Consider the following 25,296-nt stretch of genomic DNA (forward strand, 5'->3'; position numbering starts at 1 on the left):
AGTACTACTACAAGTAGTGGAGGTAGTATCAGTAGTAGGCTAGTGCTAGTAGTATTAGTAGTAGTACTATTACAAGTAGTGGACATAGTATCAGTAGTAGTACTAGTACAAGTTCAAGTAGTGGACGTAGTATCAGTAGTAGAAGAAGTAGTAGTAGTAGTAGTACTACTACAAGTAGTGGAGGAAGTATCAGTAGTAGGCTAGTAGTAGAAGTAGTATCAGTAGTAGGCTAGTAGAAGAAGTAGTAGTAGTAGTAGTAGTACTAGTACTACTACAAGTAGTGGAGGTAGTATCAGTAGTAGGCTAGTAGTAGTAGTAGTAGTACTATTACAAGTAGTGGACATAGTATCAGTAGTAGTACTAGTACAAGTTCAAGTAGTGGACGTAGTACCAGTAGTAGAAGAAGTAGAAGTAGTAGTAGTACTACTACAAGTAGTGGAGGAAGTATCAGTAGTAGGCTAGTAGTAGAAGTAATAGAAGTAGTATCAGTAGTAGGCTAGTAGAAGAAGTAGTAGTAGTAGTAGTAGTACTAGTACTACTACAAGTAGTGGAGGTAGTATCAGTAGTAGGCTAGTACTAGTAGTATAAGTAGTAGTACTATTACAAGTAGTGGACATAGTATCAGTAGTAGGCTAGTAGTAGCAGTAGTAGTAGTACTAGTACAAGTACAAGAAGTGGACGTAGTATCAGTAGTAGGCTAGTAGTAGAAGTAGTAGTAGTAGTAGTAGTCAGACAGACAGAGAGTGAGACAGAGAGAGATAGACAGACTTGTGTATACATTTTACAGTTTAAATGGAGTTTCTAGGTGAAAGTATGTTTGAGCAGACGATGTTTGACAAAAAAAACTACAAATCCCACTGACTGCTCCTGTCTGCCGCTCCTTTCCGCCAATCAGAGCACACCTGCTGTCACTTCTAAAGATCAAAGCCACAGAGATCAAAGCCATCTACGCGCCTGTGTAACTGCCTAGAGCCTGTCTCTATTCCTCCATTTCGGAGGGTCCGAACAAAAGCTTCTCACGCTCACACCGAAAGTCGTATTGCCAAAATGTTCGCACCGTTAGCGCCACAAGACTCTGCTGAAGACACTGATCACTTTTATTTTTTCCTAGTGTCAGAAATGTGGACGCTAGGGCGAGTTAGAAATGCTGTTCGTTTCAGGTTTCTTTGAAAATCTGCTTCTCAATTAACATTGGAGCGGATGACGAAAAAAATGGACTTGGCCGCGCTTAGAGGTTGCTAGTTCAAATTCTGTAACTGTCACAGAGTTTTTGAGCACATTGTGAGAGACAAGACAAGTTTGTCTACAAAATTGGAAAAGATCACGTGTGTAGAGTGAAAATTGTGGCCGGGAGGAGTTTGGAAAGGAAAAAAATCTGAAGTATGACGAGGAGCTCTCACACTCTAACGATGATGTCACGCACTCTAGCAGGCGCAATACACACCCATTATAAACTCTAATGAGGTCTGAAAAAACCATAAAACATAAACTGTGATTATATAAAAACTGTAAAAGATATCAAAAAACTGAGCAAGAGTTTTATAGTTCAAAGTCTTGTAGATTGTTTAAAGTTTAAATGGAGTCTGTAGGTGGAAGTATGTGAAACTAGTCGGAGTTCAAAGAGGATGATGTTAAAGAGGTTTTTAGGCTGATCTCCATAGGAATGCATTGAAAAAAAAAATATGAAAAAGCTGAATAATATGAAAAGTATGAAAGGCTGAAAAAATGTTGAAGATGTCCCGGAAAGAGCTGAAAAAGCTGAACATTTTTATAGTTGAATGGTTTTTGTAGCTGAAAGTATGCAGAAGCTAGAGGCGACCAAAAAACGTACGGAAGAAGAATAATAAAAAGAAAAAAAAAAATAATAAAGATTAGGATAACATAGGTTGGAAATGCTTGAAAGCATTTCCACCAAATAATAATAAAGATTAGGATAACATAGGTTGCAATAAAGATTAGGATAACATAGGTTGGAAATGCTTGAAAGCATTTCCACCAATAAAGATTAGGATAACATAGGTTGGAAATGCTTGAAAGCATTTCCACCAAATAAACTAAATGAGTTACCAGCCTTTGCGCATTACTCAGTGTGGGGTTGCTACTGCGGCCCTCACATACTCCCCCCCCTTCAGAACTCTCGCTGAAACAGCGAGAGAGGTAATCTGCCGTCACGTTGAGTCTGCCGGGAATGTGTTCAACTGTGAAGCGGAAGGGTTGCATGGCAAGATACCATCGTGTGATGCGGCCATTGGTGTCTCTCATCCGCTGCATCCATTGGAGAGCCTTGTGATCAGTCTGCAGAGTAAATTCCCTTCCCAGGAGATAGTACCTTAGAGAGTCAAGGGCCCACTTGATTGCCAGGGCTTCCTTCTCCACTGTAGAGTAACGAACCTCCCTTGGAAACAACTTGCGGCTGATGAACGCCACTGGATGTTGGTCCTCTGATGGGCCCTGCAAAAGGACCGCTCCAATACCTCTCTCCAAGGCATCCGTTTGTAGAATAAAAGGTTTATCAAAGTCAGGACTATAAAGGACTGGGTCCTTACCCAGAGCATGCTGAATGTCCCGAAATGCTGCTTCTGCCTCATCTGTCCACTGGACCTGGTTGGGGCACCTTGATCCAATCATATCCGTGAGTGGCGCAGCTCTGGCTGAAAAATTAGGAATAAATCGATGATAGAAACCCGCCATGCCTAGGAAGGATCTCAGTTGCTTCCTGGTCTGAGGCAGGGGACAGGACTCAATAGCATGAACCTTATGGATCTGTGGTTTGATTACTCCATTCCCAATAATGAAACCCAGATACTCAGTCTCAGGCCTAGCGAAGGCACACTTTGTCGGGTTGATGGTTAGCCCAGCTGATTGGACCCGGATCAGAACCTCCTTTAGATGCTGGAGATGCTCCTCCCAAGCAGAGCTGTAAATAACAATGTCATCAAGATAGGCACAGGCATAGTCATCACAATCTCTCAATACCTGATCCATAAGTCTTTGAAAGGTTGCCGGGGCCCCATGAAGACCAAATGGCAGGACTAAAAACTGGAATAGCCCCCAAGGAGTCCGAAAGGCAGTTAGCTCCCTGGACTGCTCGGAAAGAGGCACTTGCCAGTAGCCCTTGCACAGGTCAATGGTGGTCAGATATTTTGCTTTACCCAGGCGCTCCAGCATATCGTCAATCCGTGGTGTGGGATAGGAATCAAATTTTGACACAGAGTTCAGGTATCTAAAATCAACACAAAACCGGATTGTACCGTCATTTTTGGGGACTAAAACCACTGGGTTACACCACTCACTTGTCGAGCACTCGATGATCCCCAGCGACATTATCAGGTCCACTTCTTTTCTCAGGGACACAAGGAGTCGTTCTGGTATCCTGTAACTCATCCGTTTCACTGCAGCTTCATCTTTTAACACAATCTTATGATTAACCATATCTGTGCGACCTGGATACTCTTGAAATACTTGAGGATCACATAAAGCTTTCACCTGAGTCTGTTGATCGGCTGCCAGATGTCCTAGATCGAGTTCGGTGGGGGATGGTGAGGTGAAGATATTCCTCTACGGGCTCTTCCTCCTCCACCGCTCTGATCAGCAAAACCTCCACTTCCTTCTCAGGTCTTTCAGCCCACTCCTTGAGGAGGTTCACGTGCAGCACCCTGCTCCCACGTGGTCGCCCTGGTGTGGCAACTTGGTAGGTGGTTGGTCCAAGTTGTTTCTGCACCTCGAATGGCCCTTGCCACTTTGCCAGGAGCTTGCTGTCACTGGTGGGCAGCATGACTAGGACCTTTTGACCTGGTATAAAGGTCCTCTGCCGTGCTGACCTATCATACCAGGTTTTCTGGTACTCCTGCGCCTCTGCCATGTGCTGCTGGGCCAGCTCAGTCATCCTTTGTAACCTCTCTCTCATCTGAACAACATAAGATATGACGTTAACATCTTCCCCCCTCCCTTGGCTCCCCTCCCAGGTTTCCCTCAGTAAGGTCAGAGGTCCCCTCACCTCATGACCATACAAAAGTTCGAAAGGGGAAAACCCAGTTGAGGCCTGAGGTACCTCCCGATATGCAAAAAGTAGGTAGGGTAGCCATTGATCCCAGTCCGAACCAGTGTCGTTTACAAACTTACGGAGCATTTGCTTGAGAGTCTGATTGAACCGCTCCGTAAGGCCGTCGGTCTGTGGATGGTAAGGAGTTGTTCGCACAGTCTTGATACCCAGCAGTTGATAAACCTGTTTTAACAGTGTAGACATGAAGTTAGTGCCCTGGTCAGTTAAAATTTCCTGGGGGAAACCAACCCTGGAAAAGTACTGCACCAATGAGAAAGCTACAGTCTTTGCTTTGACAGACTTGAGGGGAAACACTTCTGGATATTTAGTAGCATAGTCTGTAATCACCAACATATAGCGGTTTCCTGCTTTACTTTTCTCAACTGGGCCAACTATATCCATACCCAGACGCTCAAAGGGCGTATTGACAATGGGAAGAGGCTGGAGCGGGGCTTTAGCGGGTCCTCTCCCTGAGGTCTTCTGGCATTGAGGGCACGTCCTACAGAACTGGGCGATATCTGCACGCAAACCGGGCCAGTGGAAGTGTCGTCTAATGCGAGCCAGAGTCTTGTGTTTCCCTAGGTGGCCAGCCCAGGGAACAGAGTGGCCCAAGACAAGCACCGTGTCTCGCGCTACCTTAGGAACCACTAGCTGCATAGCTGGACCATGTTGATGGTAGAGAATACCCTTCCGTAGGAAATACTTCTCTCCGCAGCTGTCCTCCAACTCACTCTCCACGTCCCTCTCCTTAGCATTCTGCAACAAAGTGGCTAAGCTGAGGTCATCATGTTGCAACTGCACCATATTTGCAGGCACTTTAAAACCCAATGGCAATTCTGGAGCTACTTCCGATGGTTTTACCACACTATGCTGGAATCCCTCCCGCCTCCCTTGTCTGCGTGTCTTCCGGGACTTCTCAGGCTGGATATCCAGGACTGCCTCGTAAAAAGGCAGGGCACTGAGGGTTACAGAGGGCTCATCCACCAGCTTCGCTTGGGCTCTAGTTACTGCAACATTACAACGTTGATATTGGGGTATTAAATCAAACAAGACTGGCAGGTCACTACCCAACACCACTGGATAAGGAAGATTGTCAGCAACGCCAATGTTCAAAAGGAATGGTTGCTCTTGTACCTCAATGTAGATGTCCGCAGTGGGGTAAGCCTTTCTGTCCCCATGCACACAGCAGATGGGGATGGTCTCTTGAGTACAGATCACATTAGAGGGCACAAATTGCCTGTGCACCAGAGTCTGATCGCTGCCCGTGTCAATTAGGGCTTTTAGAGATTTACCATTAATTTTAACAGTCGTTAGCTTCATTGATTGCATATTCTCAGGTTTAAAGTCGGTTTGCAGGGGTACCACACACATTTGAGTGAGCTTAGGGGGGTTCTTTGGGCACATGGGTTTCGTATGACCCTCCTGTCCACATAGGTAGCAAATGGGCACTCTGTTAAATGGCTTTGTTGGTGCATTAGCTGGCTGGTACTCCCTCATGGGAGCCTTACCCACACCTGGTGTCCCTCTCTGGGGTTGGAAGTTTGTGGGCCGGCGGGTGTCTTTTGCAGCCTTCCAGGTCGTATAGCTCCATGGTTGTCCCTTTCTACGGGCAGCAACAAACATCTGCCAGCGAAGCAGCCTCTGCCGCCGAAGCTGGATCATGTTCCCGGATCCATACCTGAAGCTCAGGAGATAACATTCGCAGATACTGCTCCAAGATAATTATTTCACCGACATCCTGAACAGTTTTACCTTTAGGCTGGATCCACTTGCCATACAGCTCCTTCAGCCTCACGTACAGCTCCTTGGGAGTTTCACCAGGTTCAACATCTGGGAAGCGAAATCTCTGTCTATAGGTCTCTGGGTTAATATCATATTTTTTAAGAATGGCACTCTTAACATCATTATAATTGTGAGCATCGTCCATGTCCATATGCACATATGCACTTCTAGCCTTCCCGGTAAGCAATGGAATGAGGCGAAAAACCCAGTCACCATGAGGCCACTTACATGCTGCTGCAATCCTTTCAAATGTTGTAAGAAAGTGTTCAATATCATCAGTCTCCGTCAGCTTTTCTAATCTGGGCTCTCGGGAGAACCGCAACTGACCTGAAGAGGAAATGGCTGGAGAGTCCTCGGATAACTGTACAGCCTGAGCTGGTGCATTCACCTCCTCTGGGTTTAGACTTCCAAGGCCCAGGGTGTCCAGCCCAGCCATAGTGGGTTCGGGGACTGGGGATGTGCGAGCCTGCACCTCAAGTTGCAGCATCTGGAACTGATGATATAGCGACTTGAACCGCTGCTCCTGGCGTTCAGACTCCTCCCTCAGTCGAGCATCCCGGGCATCTTGCTGGCCCATGTGGGCACGAAGAATGCCAGCTAGATCTGCGACTGTCGGTTCTCTGCTGCCTCCACCCTCAGTGCCTGTGATCCCTCCCGAGTCTCCCGGGTCCAATTCTCCAGTGTCCGTGTCATCTAGTTGGTCCTCCTCTCTAGGCTCCACCTGAATTCCTCTTCCTTTTCCACCTCTGACACCCCCTCGAGCGCCACGCTGCATTGTTCATATACTGGGGTCGAGGGTGAAGGAGAAAAAAAACATTCTGTGCTCTCTACTGGCTGATCCCACCACTGCCACCATATGTCAGGGACCGAGCTGGCAAGCATGAGAGGGCACAGTGGAATTTCCAAAAAAGTGAGTTTTATTAACAAAAAATGAAAAATACCTGATTAACAAAACATTTAATAAAGTTCTGGGCCTCTAAAATAGGTTAACTAAACAGAACTTAATGCTAACCAGATCAACCGTAGCTCAGGGCAGACTAACAAACAACCAACCAACAACTGAGACATACGGGTTTCACATATATAGTGGCTGATCAGGCCATGTTTGACACACTGGGGGATAGACAAAGACATACCACTTAAACAAGACTACAAAAGAAACACAAATCAAACTATTTAGTCTACCTGGTCTTTAAGGGGAAAAGTAATCATCATTAATATTATTAACAATAATATTGACTAAAATGCAGTGCAACAATCTAAGGTATGAAGCAGAGGACTCCCCCATGATGCAGGAGGCCCATGGTATGGTCCAATTAGCAGACAGCACTATTTAAGCCCAGCTGATCCAGATTGGCCTCCTTTTGCTGGCTAGCCAGGAACTCCACTCCAACTCCCAGGAACTGGTAACTCAAAGAATACAATGTTAGCTTCTCATGAACTATTGAAACGAATAGCAAAATTGACTAAAGAAAAGTTACCTAAATGTGTGCACTACAAAAGGAAACCATTCTGTCAAAACTACTAATAAAAAGTGTTGTATGAAACTAAAAACCTGTGTCCAGTTAATTATCTTGATAAATGTGTACAGAAACTTTAACAAGTAAATAAACTAAATGAGTTACCAGCCGGGCTGCACGGTGGTGTAGTGGGTAGCACTCTCGCCTCACAGCAAGAGGGTCCTGGGTTCGATTCCCGGGTCGGCCCGGGTTCCTTCTGTGTGGAGTTTGCATGTTCTCCCCGTGTAAGCGTGGGTTCTCTCCGGGTTCTCCGGCTTCCTCCCACAGTCCAAAGACATGCAGGATGGGGATAGGTTCATTGGTGACTCTAAATTGCCCGTAGGTGTGAATGTGAGCGTGAATGGTTGTTTGTCTCTACATGTCTCCCTGTGATAGACTGGCGTCCTGTCCAGGGTGTACCCTGCCTTCGCCCCATGACAGCTGGGATCGGCTCCAGCCCCCCCGTGACCCTAAATACAGGATAAGCGGTAGAAAATGGATGGATGGATGGAGTTACCAGCCTTTGCGCATTACTCAGTGTGCGGTTGCTACTGCGGCCCTCACAGACCGTGATGTTCCCACGCAATTTCAACCTGATTGTCATCCAAAGCGGAGGAAGGCTGGAAGGCCAAAGAATGAGGACCAAGAACAAGCATTCTCAAAAATGTGTGCTTACTTTGAATTGAATGATGATGGACAGCTGACTGTTTCTGCACTTAGGTGTAAAATGCAAGAGTATTTGTCTAATGCTGATTCCACCCCATACGGTAATCAATACCTAAAAACACTGCTGATGCAACGGTATGCGAATAGCATATTTATTGCAGAAGGAGATGGCTTAGATTGTATTGTTACAATAACAGAGAAAACATCAGACATCCTCAGATCCTACTTCAACAACACAAAACAAAACAGGGATGAACGCTTACCTGAAACAGAAGAGTCTGAGAAGGGACGCTTACTTGAAACAGCTGCAAAACAGCTGCAAAGTGACATAATGACAAATGTCCCACCTGTTAATGAGTACCCGACTACAGACACACTCACACTCCAAAATGCCCTTGATTATATTCCAAAATCACTCCATATTGTGTTAAAAGCTTTGTTTGTCGGTAATGAGACAGAGCAGAAAATTGCTAGCATTGGCCACGCAATTGTACAAGCAGCCCGACCGCGAGCTGTACTTGCCCCTTTGCAAATTGGCCTTGCAGTGCAAATGCACCATTTAAACCGATCTAGGTTCATTTTAGATACGTTGAATAAGATGGGATTCTGCTCTTCCTATGCTGAATTGCAGAGGTTTGAAGCGAATGCTGCAAATTGTACTGCTCCCAACATGCTTGGTAACGATATTGATGTGTCGAACACGACCGTCTTATTTGCAGCAGACAGTGTAGATCACAACATTCTAACAATTGATGGGAAGGGGACATTTCATGGGATGGGCATGATAGCTGCCTTGACACCAGGACAGAAGACAAACCAAAGGATCCCGAGGTTCAAAATGAATGAACTGAATATTGTACAGAGCTCAAAAGTTGCGATAATAGATTATCACTTTGCCAAACACTTTTGCAGAGACACAACATTTAAAGAACTTCCAAGACTCACAGAATCTAACAAGATGGTTGATCTGCTTTGGGAGTTATCATTCAATTTCAAACAGGCCACACCAAGTTGGCCGGGGATGATGCACATTGTGCACAAGGGAAATCAACATCCAGGGCAGTCTTCAGTGAGATACTTACCCATGATAGACATGTACTCCGGAGACAAAACATGCATTCTTTCAACACTGGAGTTCATTTGTGATCTTGCATCCAAGCACCACCTTGCCCCAGTAGTTACCTTCGACCAGCTGCTGTACTGGAAAGCAGCAGAGATAATCATAGATTCACCACAGTGTAGTCACCTCAAGTCCATTGTCCTGCTCCTAGGAGGATTTCACACATTTATGAATTTGCTAGGAGCGATTGGAACATTGATGGATGGCACAGGACTTAAGGAAATTCTAGGAGTAGTCTATGGGGAGAATTCAGTAGCCCATATGATGACTGGCAAATCAATTCAGAGAGCATTCCGTGGCCATCTTCTTGTAGACAAATGTCTTAACCACATGCTGGTGTCAGAGATGATTGATGATAGTCATGGATTCGCAACAATGGTTGAACAGTCTGAAGCTATGTATACCTCACTAGTTAAGGGTGAAATGCCATTAGAAACAGTGTTTATATCAGAGACCCTCATTAGAATAAATGAAGAGCTGGGGAAAAGGAAGATGGAACTGTGTGCTCGATCCAAGACAAGTCAGTTGTGGCTAAATTACCAAAACATGTTAGAAGTTGCTAGGTCACTGATAACGGCAGATCGCACAGGTTCTTGGCTTTTGCACCTACGCGCTGTTTCTGACTGCATGCCGATTTTCGCTGCGGCTGGGCATTACAAGTACTTGAAATCGGTACACTTTTATGTCCAAGAGATGAGTCAGCTTCACATCGACCACCCAGATGTGTTCAGAAAATTCAAAATGGGTTTTCATGTTATCCGTCGCAGCAGCCAGTCATGGGCAGGCCTCAGCTCAGATCTTGTCATCGAGACGACATTGATGAGGTCATTGAAGACTACCGGTGGTATGACGCATGGAAGTGGAATGACTGACAATCAGAGAGCCCTTTGGACCATGTCAAAGTGCATAACATCAGAGTACAACACCGCAATGCAGGAGTTCACAAACCAGACATACACAACATCAGAACAGCACAAGGACTCAACAGAGGCAAGGATGAAAAGGGATGCTGCTGACCTGGGCCCTCATTTATAAAACTGTGCGTAGGATCCTTACTAAAAGTGTACGTACGGCAAAAAGTCAGTTTGCGTGCGCCAAAAAAAAATCTGATTTATAAAACTGTGCGCACGCAAGCTGTACGCAATGTTCCCTTTATAAACCCCAAATCACCAACAAGTGTGCGCACCTGGGTTCCCGCCCTGTACACGCCCACTTCTTACTATATTAATGAGCCGGCATGCAATCGTTTGTGTGGTGAATCATGGCGACAGGTCAGAGGAAAACGAAGAAGCGTAACTTTTCCGAAGCTGAAATGGAGACACTTGTTGGGGAGGTGGAGGCCCGAAAAATAATTTTATTTAGTGGTCCGATCTGAAGGTAAATTACATCTGTCTGCTCCTTTACCAACATGTATTAAATGTATTGCTTGAGTATTTGAGGAAGTTTGACTTTGATGCGATTTATTTAAAATGTGAGAATTAATGTCATTCATGCAAGGTGGAAGCCAAGAAAATGTTGTCCTCCAACCGAAGGAGCGTGGCTGCAACTGGTGGGGGGCCAAGCACACCTGCGCTCACTTCACTCCACCGCACAATTGCTGGCATAATTGGGGAGGCCAGCGTGTCCGGGATTGTGTCCGAAAAGGAGGGAGACACAGACGCGACTGAGACCAGAGGTAGAAGGGTAAACAGTTTTTATACTTTTATTGTAAATAAAAAACACACAACGTTAAATAGTTTGTCCTTCCGTTTGCAGCGCTGGGCGTAGAGGAGGGTGACTGTGAGGAGGGTGACAGCGAGGACGGTGACGAGCCCTCGGCACAGCGTCCGGGTCCGGCACAAAACAGCGTGCCAAGCAGCAGCGCACCCCGGGCGCATGGCACACGCGGTCGGGTGCTCACTGATGCCGTCCTGCAAATGCAGCAAGACACAACAACTGCAATTAACAACGTTGCTGATGAGCTACGACAAATGCGCAGTGTGTTACAAGAAATTGCCATGTTAATAAAAGAATCCGTTAAAAAATAAACATAGATTGTTCTTCCTTACCTTACAAACGCCGCATGACATCCTCGCGGATTCTTGCGCCCCGTTGATACCCCTCCAGTCTTGCAGGGGGCTGTGGCTCAGGGTCATCATGCTGGGGGGGAGGGGGGAGGTCAGGAGGAAGAGGGATGCCGTTCCTCAGGGCCAAGTTATGCAAAACTGCACACACCCTGATTATTTTGCACACTTTTACAGGGTGGTAGAGTAGTCGGCCTCCTGAGGCATCCAGCGCTCTCCATCTGCTTTTCAGGAGGCCGATGGCACGCTCCACGACTGAGCGCGCACGAGCGTGGCACTCGTTGTAGTGCATTTCCTCTGCTCTCTGGTGGTTTAAAAACGGGGTGAGGAGCCAGCGTCTTAGGGGATAGCCACTGTCCCCTGCAGGTTACAGTTGATGCATAAATATAGGGTTCATCAGGACGAAGGGTTACAATTTCTTCATGTTAAACTCACCAAGAAGCCAGCCATCACGTCCTGCGCCTGCCTGCAGTCTGTTCCCTACACTGCTGTGTGTCAAAATGAATGAATCATGTGTTGAGCCAGGCCAGCATGCCACAATGTTGGTTAGGGTCATATTCGAGTCGCATATGACTTGTACATTAATCGAGTGTACATTTTTTCAATTAACATACACAAACTCGTTCTCATATGGAGCCCTTATTGCAATATGAGTGCAGTCAATTGCACCGATTACATTAGGGAAACCGGACATTGCTGCGAATTGCATTTTAATTTCGGCCTGTTCTTGCACAGTGTAGGGAAACCGGATATATCTATGACTCATATTATTAATTCCGTCCAAAACGGCAGGCATTAATCTGCTCAGGGAGGGCTGTGATATACCAGACCTATAGAATTGGATAAAAAAGAAATATATTAGATCAAAAGGTCTTAACGAAATTGATTATATATAATATGTATGTAAAACACGTACCTGTCTGTCAATTCCCGCTGGAAACATCCGGTTGCCAGGAACCCCAGAGTCGTCAGGATCTGAATTTGCACCGGAATGGCATGGTTCCGGCGTGTCACCCTCTCTAATACTGGGCCCAATTCAGCACATAGTTCCAAGAGCAAGGCTCTAGGGAATCTAAAACGGCTTATTAGCCAGTCATCATCATGGGCCAGCAAGTCATTACGGTCCCTGAAAACTCGTCCTCTCCTGATTCTGCCATTGGCATGGTCCTCCAGCAGTGCCAGCAACGCCATCATGCAGCATTACGCACGGGGGGTCGCCGTAGTATTTATAGGTTGACAGCAATTACAGTGATTGTTTACACCTTGCCAATTAATTGGTGGTATTTCCCACCCCGAGATGCAATTTGAACAAAAGTTTAATAGGCGAACACGTTTATTCATGCCGGTTTGTTATGGACAGAATTATAGTAAGGACTGATAACGAGGATAAAGTGTAACAATTATACGATGGCGTAGTGGCTGTATTTATGTGTTGATGACATATGCATAGTAAATAAGGAGAATATTAAGTTATTCCCGCTGTGTTCTACAGTGATCTAATGGGGGGTAGTGTTGTATCCTGTATTACATGCAGTCGGGCCGTCTCCTCCTCCTCCTCCTGCGGTGACAGCGCTGATTCAATATTTCGAAATTATTTGGATTTACGATACGAGTTGGATTTTAAAAGACGGTGTTTATGAAAAAATATCACTCGGTAAAAGCGTCAAAAACACTGCTGGAGTTCCTCATGATAACGCGGATCTAACGTATGATATGGAGTGAAATTAAATGTGTGCGAGTCATCAAAACTATAATAGTTCTTCTCACGTTTACTTCCTACAATCTGACATCTGTATCGCTGATTCCCTTCCAGTCTCCAGAATGTGCGTACCGGTACGCATGCCTCAGAGTTTGCTTACGGGTACGCACACTTCCCCGTCAAGTTTGGTTTTTATAAATCACAACATTTGCGTGGAAAGTGGCGTACGCACGTTTCCAGCCCCGTTTTGTGCGTACGCAAGCTTTATAAATGAGGGCCCTGGAGAAGATCACTTCAAAACTTGCTATATGGTCACCTTTCTCTCCAGACTCTTCTTTAAGGAATGTTGTTACAGGTGTTGTTGCTGACGACGGAGTGAACGTGCATGATTATGACTCTGTTGGACGCAATATCATGCACAAAATGATTGGACAGCCTGCATTCACATTCTCATTTAGTAGAAAGGATAAAGCCATAACCCTTGGACAAAAATCGTCTATCAAGGTTGCTCCTGATCGAACAATTGATTCTGCACTTCTTTTTCAACGTTTCCCGATTGTCTCCCAAACTGGAGAGGTATCATTGGAGGAGGTTATGCGTTACGAACTCAGTCCTTTCCCTCCGGCCCTCTTTGAAGCTGGAAACATCTTCCGCAAGGCTGATAAACCACAACTTGCACACGCAATCTGTGATCATGCAAGTGATGCAATCCTAGATACTGTACCAGAAACAGATCATTATGTTCTTGATGGAGGTTCACTCCTTCACCGAATACCATGGAAGCACGGACAAAGCTATGGTAAAATTGCGCAGTCATATGCAGACTTCACCATCCAGCATTATGGCTCAGCTACAACCATTGTGTTCGATGGCTATGGGGATGGGCCATCCATTAAAGACAACACACATCAAAGAAGAGGAAACAATATTCATCCCATTGTCAACTTCACTGCTGAGACAGAGTTCTCAGGTAAGAAGGAGGAGTACCTGTCAAGAGATCTGTATAAACCGAGGCTGATCCAAATGATAATCGATGAACTGAAAGAAAGGGGTTGCACTGTTGTCAATTCAATTGGAGATGCTGATGTAGACATTGTAAGGGCCGCAGTGGAATCATCTCCTCTTCACACCACTACGCTGATTGGAGAAGATACAGATCTCCTTGTCTTACTACTTCACTATGCACAGAGAGATAGTAAGGGTGTTTATTTCAGATCAGACAAGTCAAAAGCTGATGGCAGTTTTAAAGTGTATGCCGTAAACCATTTAAAAGAAGTACTTGGACATGATGTGTGTTCTCAGTTGATGTTCATCCATGCTCTTACTGGCTGTGACACAACTTCTCGGATCTTCGGGGTTGGCAAAAAGACTGCTTTCCAGAAGCTTGTAAAAGGGGATCCTGTCCTTCGATCTTGTGCCAATGCATTCATTGTCCCAAACAAGACCACAGAGGTGATCGATGACCTTGGGTGCCAAGTAATGGCTGTCCTCTTTGGTGGAAACTGCACAGATTCCCTTGCAGCAATGCGATATAACATTTTCAGCAAGAAGGTTGTCTCAGCTTCATCAACTGTAACGCCTGAACGTCTGCCACCAACTGAATCTGCGACCAAATTTCACTGTCGTAGAGCATACTACCAGGTCATGGTCTGGATGGGAACAGAAGATGGTATGGATGCCCTGAACTGGGGGTGGAGCCTGCAGGACAATAGATTCGTCTAGAGTCCTTAAGAGAGAGAGTGGCGCCACCTACGTTTACTGCAATGGTTAATTTTTTTCACAGCAATGGCGGAGCATGGAGACCCTCAAAAGTTCCCGGAAGTTAGCAAAAGCTAACTTCCGCCCAACGTAATTCTTATGGAGCACACGGTCGGAGCAACACTTGATCAAGGTAAAATGTTTAAAGAATGACATTTTCACATCAGTAGTTCATTGGAATTAAATTGACATGAGTAATTAGCTATATTAAATATGTTGGCGGATTGTCCCCGTCTAGATTAGAAGATTAGAGAATATTAACGGATAAAAGTTTAAGCTAGCACGCTGGATAACGATAGCAACACATGCAACAGGCGGACGCATGTAAATTCTGTTCACTAAATATAACTTAATCGAACACTGTCAATTTATACCAATAGCCAGCTTAATGTGCAGGGAGTGTGATTGTAGATAAACATCAATTTAATATAATTGAGGCTATATATATATAGGTTTGAGTGCGGGGTGAAAAAGTTCACATTTGAATATTAAATTCAAACTGAGCTGCATCCGCCGATCCTGATGGTGGTAAACTTTCTTGCAAATAATAATAATAAAAAAAAAAACCGGGGTTATTCTGGTTGTGTTAATATAATTACCGTGTGTGTATTGGGCAACTTGATTTTTTTTTTTTTTTTCAAAAAGCTGATAGGAGTATAGTGTATATTATAAAGCTGGTGCGTCTACTGTTGTGATTTTGGACGGTGAGAACACAAACTGGGTTTATACCGGCATGGTTATATTTTTCATGCATATGTATCATGTTACTAATTCTCCTTGTGAATATTGTGGAGACTGTATTATGTTGACTCCTGACGTGATCATTCATTGTGCACGCAGCTTTCCTCTCCACTCAATCCTTCGCCACGATTAGCTGCAGCGGTCCCTAATTGATTAATTAGTTCAGAGCAGTCGAGCAGAGGAAAAGGCAAAGGGAAAAGTGAGGAGAAATTAAGCGTTTGGAGTTAAGGTAAGAATAAACTACAAGTAGCCACTGTTTACCAGTTTATTTAGTTAGGTTCCAGTTGATTTTGACCTGTGTTTACACATTTTGGAAAAGTAACCCCCACTATTTATTTGCCAGGGGTGTGGGGGGGCCCTGCATGCACAGCGAATGATCACCATAGCAGTCTCTTCATACATGTATGTGTATGTCGATATATCTACTATATCAGTGTATATCAGTTACCTGCACTTGGTGCTGTGTGGTCAAGAAGCAGTGATGCCTCTTCATAACTTAATTTTGCATGCTGCAGGCCAGGAGTGCTGAGCAGACAGTGGTGAGACTGAAAAGACATAATGCGATGTTTTTCAAGCAGTCATACTAAACAAATGTGTATCAAACAGGTGATATCATCTTGCGTATATTTGGGAACCTACAGTAGGAGCACTTTGTAGTGGAGCGTCAGTGATGCTGCAGGCCAGGAGTACTGAGTGGACCACAGTGAGACTGAAAACACAATAGTCAGGCATTATAAATTATACTAGATGGGTATTGCCTTGCAATATTACTAAAGGAATAATACTAAACATAACTATTGCTGTTAGTCATATTATTTGATACACCTGTGCAACATCGTGCAGTGCAGTACAACAGCTGTGCCATAAATTCTGCTTTTATAAATCTTATACATGTTCAGTTTTTGTTGACATAATCAGAGGTGTTCATTCTGTATGTTCATTCTGTATGTATGTATGTTATTGTAGGTTGTGGTGCTGTGCTGGACTGCATTATCTCAACAATTGTTGCTTACCGTATATTTTTCCTTATAGTATTTTAATGGAGAGGGGAAAATATCAGGAACACTGATGAATATAATGCACCCCCAGCACAGCAGCATCTACTATGACTCCCATAATAAAGCCATAATGTTTCCAGCCAACATGAACACACACGCATGTGTTGCTACCCCTGTGTGACCCGGCAAGGTCACATCCCCATACAGCTTTCCTGACAGCATGTGTAACTCCACACTTGGTGTTATCGCCATTTCATCCAGGGTCAACACACACTCCCTCTCCAGGTCTGTAAAGCCATCTGCCTTCAGTTTGAGGAAGTCAAACACCTCTGTCAAAATACCAGGCTCAAACCTAACTGACTGCATCCTTCTCTGCAGGGTCCTAATTCCTGGCAGGGGAATCTGCAAGTCCTGCAAGGCCTTGTAGCCAGAGGAACCAGCAGCAAACCTAAGTTTTAACGCCTTCTTGACGGTATCGTTGCTCCATTTCATCCCTCTTGTGGTTGGCCTGCTTAATGCTCCAATTTGATCTTTTGTTAAAATTTTCTTGATGTTTTTGTCCTTAATTTTCATTGTCCTCTTCAGAACTGCATTTTCCTTCTTTAATTTTCTCAGTGCTGCCCTGGTTTTTTTAATTAGATTTTCTTGTCGTTTCAATTGTTTTAGGAGCTGTGATTCTGTCAGCGGTGGCGTCCTGCTCTGCATGGCTGATGTGTGCTCTCCCTGTCTCTCCTCATCTGCCATGTCCTCTCTTTCCTCTATCTCACTTTCCCTTCTCTCACTCTGCTCATCCTTTCTTTCCTCAGTCTTGGAATCTGGTGTAAGTAGAAGCCATTTAACTGTTTATTTTCAAATATTGAATTGTGAATGTATAATTTGAGTCAAACCTTCGTGCAAAAGCATAATTACGGCGAAAGTCTTGCGTGTGTTTTAAAAATAGCGATTTGATGCTAGTGTGAAAGTGTCTGTAGCACTCCCATTGAAAATGAGTTTGAACCAAAAACGCAAATACGGTAAATCTTAAAAGGGCCTCTTTCATCGTAATTATGCTTTTACACAAAGGTTTGACTCGTATACATTCACAAAAAAGCCTAGGTTGCATTTAGCGAGAGTTTCACTTTAAATAAGAAATATTGGTATATTTATCAAGATTTGATATACATTTTACCTGTGTCATTTAAAATACAGTAGCTGTGATCTGCAGCTAAGAACCCTGTCTTTGCAGGTGAAGGGGGGCATCGTGGAGTAGGGGCCCTCCTCTTTCTGACTACTGGCCGATGCACAAAGATGGTGGGTATCGCATCTTCTCTCAGCCTAGTCTTGCCCTTGCTGGTCTTCAAAAACTGGTCAGCCTCAAAATGTGCCTGCAGAGTGACTTCACCTTAGTTCTCGCACTCAACAACTCACTTGTATCCGGCACTATGAACATGTCTAGCATATATCCCATAGTGGTTGAATACACACTATCAGATGGCACATTACACTTAGTAGATATGTTTCAAATCTTTGCACACATAAAACACATCCAGTTCCTGAGGCAACTTGACAAAATGTGTAACACATCAGTGGCTGATTATACTTAATTAACCATGAGCAGGAAAAGCTGTTGATGATTAGAAAATGTGAATCTCTATAACTGAAAGTGATTGGGTTGTTGTATGAGGTCCCTCTGCCTTGCATTTCCTGCACTAGACTGCACCCTCCCAGGTTGCAGGAGGAAGGCAGAGTGCAGACACAGAAAAAGAGAGAATTTGAAGTGGGACTTCTTTTAGGAGCTAAAATATTTTTTGTTGTCTCTGTGCTCAGCTCTACCCTTGTCCAGCACTGTCCTGAAGCACCTTCAGCTGTTCTTGGGTTGCCCGATGTTCACCTTCTTGGTTTGGGTCTTGTTTCCAAGATGGCCTTCAAGTGTTTTTTCCTGTCATTTTCTTTTTCTTCCCCGTTATATTTACAACGTAACTTCCCTTGGTTTTTGCATTGTTTTTCCTGTTCTCTGTTCTGTTTTTAATTAAAAACATCTTAAACTTCCCAGTGGTGTGGTATTTGAAAGTGTGCGAAAGTGCAAATGCATTGTTTGAATATGATTACCTCGCATATTTTTTTGTTAGTAGTGTCTTTGTAGGTGGTTAAATGGCTCCTTCCAACTTTAACCACCCATGCTTTTCGCCAGTCCCTGTCTTTGGGGAAGCCATACATGCGGACACCCCTCTCAGAGCGATTGGAGCATCCCCACGCAGCACAGCACACCATCGTGAAGACTGTCAAGGACTACATAGTGAAAAGGACACAAACAGCTTAACATGCTGATCTGTTTCACTTCTTTACATACTGTTTTAAGGAATTTATTGTGGTATTAAGTGCTTTTGGGAAAAACAAGACTGTGATTTATTGTGCTACTGATTTATTGTGCATCACTGAGTAGAGTAAGTTTGAGATGAGGAAGAATAGTTAACACATAGTGATAGAAATAGTGATTTATAGTGAATTCAAATCAAAGTGTAATTTATTTGCCATGGATTTCATATTAGAATACAGTTATCATAATGTTGTTACGAGTCCAGACCTAATGTGCAGTCAATGGGCAAATCTTTGTTAGTCACCTTTCTCCTCACTCAAATCTGAAAGTTAAGAAAAAGAGAAAATATAACGACTTTTCAACGACTGTACAGTAAAGTTAAGTTGATAAACTTAACGGAGTTCAAATCAATTAACACAAGAATATACATGTTGCAACGCAAAGCATTTATTGACCATTATTTACCGATCGTAGTGGTTTTCCTAGTGTTTTTCAATTGCCCGCCAAGCACTTCCGGGAACTTTTGGAGGCTACATGGACCACGTGATCGGCCGGCGTTTTGAACTTCCGTTGTCGCCACTCTCTCTCTTAAGGACTCTAGATTCGTCCCACTCATGTCAACAATGAATGTTGCTCCAGACAGTCTCTTGAAGGTCATTCATTGTAACTGTACCACTGCCTGCGAGACACTCCGCTGCTCTTGCAGAAAATATGGACTACCTTGTACTACTGTCTGTGGACCATGTCAATTTAAGGAATGTGACAATCCACATAACAAGTTTCTTCCAGAGGAGCCCGAAGATGATGATGATGAATAAAGACCACAATAAGTGTAGCATTTATGTTGTTCAACACCAACACCACCTTTCTAGTTTATATAGTAACCAATTTTAACCATTTAACCAATGTAAGCTTACAGGCAGTCATTTTGAAAATGATGCCTTTCTAGCAGTTATATTTACCTAGATTTGTCGCACGGTCTTAATTTATAGAGGTACCAGAATCAGTTGAAACATTCTTTTGTAACATTTTCCATTTGAGATATAGCCATTCTAAGCTCCCAGCCGCCATTTTGGACGCCATTATGAAAATGAAGCCTTTCTGGGAGGTATATTTTCCTAGATTGTTAGTATGTTCATAAGCATATTTGCAGGTACCAGAATCAAGTGAAAAATCATTCGAATAATCTTTTTCTTTTGAGATGTATAGCCATTTTAAGCTTGGCCGGCCACCATTTTGGACGCCATCTTGAAAATGAAGCCTTTCCGGAAGGTGTATTTTCCTAGATTTTTAGTATGTTCGTAAGCATGTCCAGAGGCAGTGCTCGACAGTGCGAGCACCTCGTCGCAAATGCTACTAAAAATAGTCCAGTGCGAATTGTGAAATGCAATTAGTAGCACGTGTGCGACTACCGAATTTTACCATTCAATAAATGATTAATGATGTGTTGCTGATGTTTTGAGGTTGCGGCCGGTTGTGCACTTGAATGCAGCCTCAGCTGGGGGGAAAAAAAAACCCCCACGTGATTTCACGTAGTGAGCGTGCTTGCCGACGTAGTGCGGAAGGCGGTTAAAGACCATGGGGAGTATCCATGGTAACGGTAACGCGCCAATCAAACAAAGACCACACAACGGTATAACTATGAAGCGTATTAGTCAATATTCTAAAAGGGCGACAGAGCCAGAAGCTCTTAACCCAGGCACCGAGGCCGAAATGGTGGACGAGGACGAGGATGAGGAAGAGTTGGATGAAGAAGCAAACGAGAACGCGACTGAAGAAACCGGAGGAGAAGGTGATAGCGCTGCCATTCCCCGCCGCAAAAAGTACAGATTCAACTCGGACTGGCAGAAAACATTCCCGTGGCTCCTTTTTGAACATGATTTAATGTACTGTAAGTACTGCAAAGCGCAGAAGCAAGTCGCTGGCAAGTCCGTTTTTGTTACAGGCAACGCAAACTTTAAACGAGATACTGTAGTAAAGCACAGTAAATCGCATCGGCATACCGCGTCCAGAGACGCATTCATAGCGTCACAACAAACACCCTTGCAGGCGGCTGTAAGAAGACAGGTCGTGCTCTCTGAAGAGGATACAAGAAGACAGCTCAAGATCAAATTTAACATTGCATTTCATATTGCCAAAGAAGAGCTGCCCTTTGTGAAGTTTCATCCGCTGATGGTCCTACACAAAAAAAACGAGTGGACATCAATCCAACATATGACAATGACAAAAGGTGTGCAGAAACGATAGGACAGATTGCAGACACGATGAAACAAAGCCTTGCAGTGACTCTGAGAGCAGCACCGTACCTGGCCGTTTTGATCGATGGAGACAGCGACATCTCAAACACTGAATGTGAAATTGTCTATGTGCGGCTATTAGAGAATGGCAAGCCAACTAACATTCTGGTTGGCCAACAGACACTGGAACATTCTCATGCCCTTGGTAAGAAAGTTGTTTCTCTTTTTCAGAAATTTCAGAAATTATTTTATCAATTTCGTGTAACATTGTAAAGCTGTAAATATGATAGCATTTTTTATTAAGAGAATTCAGTGTCTTTTTTAATTATGGTTTTTCCAGAAGTCTTGAATGCTACCAAGGCTGCCTTTGATGCAGTAGACTGCCCAGGACATGAATGGATGAAGAAATGTGTCGCTTTCGGTGCTGATGGGGCCAGCGTCAACATGGGCATCCGTAATGGTGTGATTGCCCACCTGCAAAACGAGGCAGGAAGCCACATCATTCCAATCCACTGTATGCCACACAGGTTTGTAATCACAAGTTAACTAGTTACATTTAAATGCAGCATTCCTACTCACAGTTAACTGAATAGAAATAATATATAACTGAATGGAATAAAAGGCAATACAGAACTGAATGGAGTTATGGAACACAAGCTGAGCAGGATAGCTGAAGTCTTCAGATTGTATTATTAGCATTAGTTAGTTGCTTCTCTCACCAAATTAGTAAAAAAAAAAACATCTGCTCAGTGTGTGTCTGTCTCTCAACACACACAGTATTTGTGAATGAGTAGAGAGAGAGATTATGTAATATGTAGGATTATTAACTGTGCAATCAATGTTGTCTGGTTCTTGCACAGATTGGAATTGGCCATCCTCAATTTACAGAAGAAGGAAGCTAAAGTGGCAGTAGTGTATGATCTCCTTCATCTTATTTGGAAGACCTACCACATGAGTGGCAAGTTAAAACGAGAGCTCTATGCTCTCGGAGAACTACTTGGAGTGAACATGTGCAGTCCCAGCGGTGTCAAGGGAACCCGTTGGATCCCACACATACACCGAGCATTGAAGGTGTTCCTGCGACATGGACCGGGAAAGGACCTCGCCAGTGACCATGATCAATACTCTGTGGTACTTCAACATATGGAGCAAGTGGCAGCCTCACAGTCCAATTCTGCTGAAGTTCAAGGGCGGGCAAAAAAGGTTTGTTTTCTGGTGATGATTGTTAGCCACAGCTGAACTGGTACATAAATTAACTTAAAGTTAAGTTAGATGAAGAAGAAGAGGTGCAAATGTCACACTTAACTTTTATAATCAATAACAGATGGCCAATGAGTATATTTTGAACTAAATTTGTATTGTTACTCCTTTACTCACTACACAACAGATAAAGAAAGAAATGGAGACTACACTTTTCTGTGTATTTTCCCACTTTCTTTGTGACCTGTTCGAGGAGCTAGCCACCCTCAGCCTCACACTACAGAGGAATGATTTGATCCTCCCCCAAGCCACCACAGTTTTGAAAAAGACTGTAACCAGTCTGGAGGCACTCAAGACAAAGCCAAAGCCAGGTGGCTTGCTTGAGAAGATCCAGACTGCCTTTGCTCAGCAGCAGGGAGATGAGATGAGATTCCAGGTGTGTTTAGCATAAATCAGTGTGGTGTGTGTCTTAAGGATTATGGCAGGGACCTTCAGAATCAGTGTATTGGATATATAGAAGATGGGTTTGAGCATTAGGGAAATGCACATACCAATGACATCACAGCCATGATTCAAGTGTGTACTTGTCTTTTGAAGGGAATGACACTGAAGGGGGATGTCATCAGCCTCACACATCCACAGCTCAAGCATCACGTGGAAGCTGCCGTGAACATCAGTGTGGATGCTATCAAAGCCAGGTTCGGTGGTTTGGTGAAGGATGATGCCATCCATACAACACTGGACTGCTTCAGAGTCCTAAACCCTGACACATGGCCAGAAGATCCAGCCAACCTTCTCACATTCGGGGATGACAGCGTGGAAGAGCTGCTGGGGCATTTTGAGAAGCCTCTAACAGGGTAAGAATGTATTTGATAAGACACTGTATTGTTATTTGAAATACGTGTTGCATACGTGCAAACTCAATTGCTCTGCTCTATCCTTCAATGCACGGTGCAATACAGCTGCAGAACAAGATGAATGGCGACAGCTCAAAGTCCTGGTAAGCCAGAACTTCTGGGACAAAACCTACACTGGCTTGTGGCAGATGCTGCTAACGAAGGACCCCTACAAGCAAGAATACAAAGTAAGGCCGGATAGTCCAGACATATTCATTCTTAGACATTATGTTTCTAATTTAAAAATAGGCATTTCATTGCACTCTGGCATAATAGAGAACTTTTAGAAGATGATTAAAAAAACACATCCTTTAAACATTACAAAATCACAATTTAAGCATTGTATAGTTGCATATTGGTTTTGATGAATTAAAGGTGAGTTGAAATTAATTTAAAATGTTATCTTCTCCCTTAGAACATACTGGAGTTGGTAAAGATCATGCTGGTGCTGCCGATCTCAGCTGCCCAGTGTGAGAGAGGTTTTTCAGCCCAAAACCGGATCAAGAATTCCAAAAGAAGCAGCCTTGCGGTCTCGACAACTGAAGACCTGATGAGGATCAGCTTGGAGGGGCCTTCGGTCGAGGAATTCGATCCAACTCCTGCAGTGGACCGCTGGCTGACCTCCAAACGGGCCAGACGACCAGATTACAAAAGCTGCTGGGACGATATCCTTTGTGTTTAAAGAGACTGAGCAGACTTTGATTGTGCATTACTACTGGGTTGTAACTAATTGGTTAATTTCAATCATTCTGTGAACGTTCTGTGTTACATGTTATACACAGGCCAAATAAGTTCAAGTCTGTTGTCAGTACTTGTTGTTACAGTATTATTCTCTGCACTTTTTGATTTTACTTGTTTTGATACTAATTGGTTAATTTAATTTAAAATCCAAGCACATTCTGTGAATGTTCTGTTATATGTTATACACAGGCCAAATAAGTTCAAGTCTGTTGTGAGTACTTGTTGTTACAATATTATTCTATGCACTTTTTGATTTTACTTGCTGTTTTGATACCGTCTCAGTTGCACTGTGCAGATTTGCACCAATAAATAACTACATGAGTTGTTACAGTATTATTCTCTCTGCACTCTTTAGAGAATATAACTAAAAAGCTATGAATTTAATTGTTTTGCTTATAAATGCCTTCTCGTTGACCTCATATCACTTTATTAAAGAAAAACACATTAGTTGGTAACTTTTCATTGTGCCCCTAAAATTACTTGTGTGCTACTAGATTTTTCAACTTAGTAGCACACGTGCTACTTGGGAAAATGCTAAGCGTCAAGCCCTGTCCAGAGGTACCAGAATCAGTTGAAAATTCCTTTGCAACATTTTTTCAATTTGAGATATAGCAGTTTCAAGCTCCCCGCCACCATTTCGGTCACCATCTTGGAAATTAGGGCTTTCTGGGAGGTTTATTTTGGTATACTTTTAGTATGTTTTTCAGCACACCAAATACTACTAGAATCCATTGAAAAACCTTTTGTATCAATTTTTTGGGGGTTAAGCCCTTTTTTTTCATAGATTGACTCCTATTAACTTGTTGGTCGATATTGTCAGTGTGTTTGGTGTTTAAATGTTTCCTAAATCCAGAAAAGGTTCCAAGCACACGGCCACATCCAGACTGAGCACATTTAAGGCGAAGATTTTTTCCATCTAAGTAACCATGAACTACCCGTAAATGCCTAACAAGTGTATTTGCGCAAGTTAACTCAGTCTGACAAACAAAACACTTCATGTCAAACAGATTTGTTCAAGTACTAATGAAGCAACCTAGCTCGAACTTCTGCGACACGGGGACTCTCCTTCACTTTGCCAACATCTATGTTATACACAGTGGTCTGGATGAACGTGAACATGTTGTTCAGCATGGGGTTGTATGTGGTGGCAAAAACGTAATGCACCTTAAACAGCTCGTCGAAGGCACCAAGTGAGGAGGCCGACCTGCAACTGATGGCATTTTTGTCAAGTACGACAAAGAACTGGTGGACCTCTTACTTCTTTCGTCCTAAAGCCAGGAGGTAGGGTTGTGTGCTTGTCGTGATGGAATCAAGATGTTGCTGGATGTTGGTTCCTGTCTGAGAAAACAAAAAACACAAACACATGGCAAGACTATTACAATTACATGGTGGTAATATTGCACAAGAAAATCAGCTTCCATGTGTATTTGTATAGTATTTAACTGTGTGTGTATGTGATCATGACCTGAAAAACCGAGGCTCCCTCAGTGAAACATCCTTGAATAAAAAACGGTAAATAAAATTAAGAACAAATACAAACCTTCTTGAAGACCACGAG

The 25,296-nt window shown here is 43.6% G+C and overlaps 1 long non-coding RNA gene across 2 annotated transcripts; it reads left to right on the forward strand.

Annotated features, from left to right (window-relative positions):
• Positions 1–16,514: 16,514 nt before the first annotated feature.
• Positions 16,515–18,396, forward strand: LOC311026835. 2 transcript variants are annotated; one of them, XR_014598530.1, is made up of 5 exons: positions 16,515–16,653; positions 16,747–16,840; positions 17,035–17,188; positions 17,594–17,658; positions 18,175–18,396. It is a non-coding gene; the product is annotated as an uncharacterized lncRNA (long non-coding RNA). The 2 variants fall into 2 exon arrangements; XR_014598531.1 differs by having other exon boundaries at positions 16,521–16,840.
• The last annotated feature ends 6,900 nt before the right edge of the window (positions 18,397–25,296 follow it).

The sequence above is a fragment of the Eutrigla gurnardus genome (assembly GCF_963514095.1).
Source record: "Eutrigla gurnardus genome assembly, chromosome: 16".
Classification (NCBI taxonomy): Eukaryota; Metazoa; Chordata; class Actinopteri; order Perciformes; family Triglidae; genus Eutrigla; species Eutrigla gurnardus.